This window comes from Penaeus monodon, chromosome 24 (genome assembly GCF_015228065.2).
Source record: "Penaeus monodon isolate SGIC_2016 chromosome 24, NSTDA_Pmon_1, whole genome shotgun sequence".
NCBI lineage: Eukaryota > Metazoa > Arthropoda > Malacostraca > Decapoda > Penaeidae > Penaeus > Penaeus monodon.
Window position 1 is genome coordinate 11,511,720 of NC_051409.1, and position 444 is coordinate 11,512,163.

Genomic DNA, 444 nt, shown 5'->3' on the forward strand with positions numbered 1-444 from the left:
AGTGTAAATCAAGATGACAATATTTTAATTGGGCTTTGCTCCAATCTTTGGTACCATTCAATATCAATTTCCATTGGTAAGAGCATTGCAGTAAATATCCTATTGATAGATTTTTCTATACTGAAAAATACAAAAATTAAAATATCCTCCAATGACATTGTCTTCATACACAAATGAAACAGCTTGGAGGGGATGGTGCGTGGACACTTCTCCCCAACTTCCTCCCTAATGGAGTAAAAATTATGAAAGAGTAGAAGTTCAATTTCATACTCTCCAACATGAAAAAAATATCTGACATGGTTCTCTTTCTTGCATTAAATGACCAAAGCAATGGCATCACTGGTTTCCTCAAGAAAGAGAGCCCACTGAAGGGATGCTATGCTTACTTTTGAGGCCTGGAAATCTGCAATAGGCACCCAGCATACATTAGTAAACCAACAATCA

At 36.5% G+C, this 444-nt stretch overlaps 1 protein-coding gene across 3 annotated transcripts in view; it reads right to left on the reverse strand.

Moving 5' to 3' along the window:
- LOC119588580 (methenyltetrahydrofolate synthase domain-containing protein-like) overlaps positions 1-444 on the reverse strand; it is a gene marked incomplete in the record, with an annotated part of 56,358 nt that overhangs the window by 37,585 nt on the left and 18,329 nt on the right.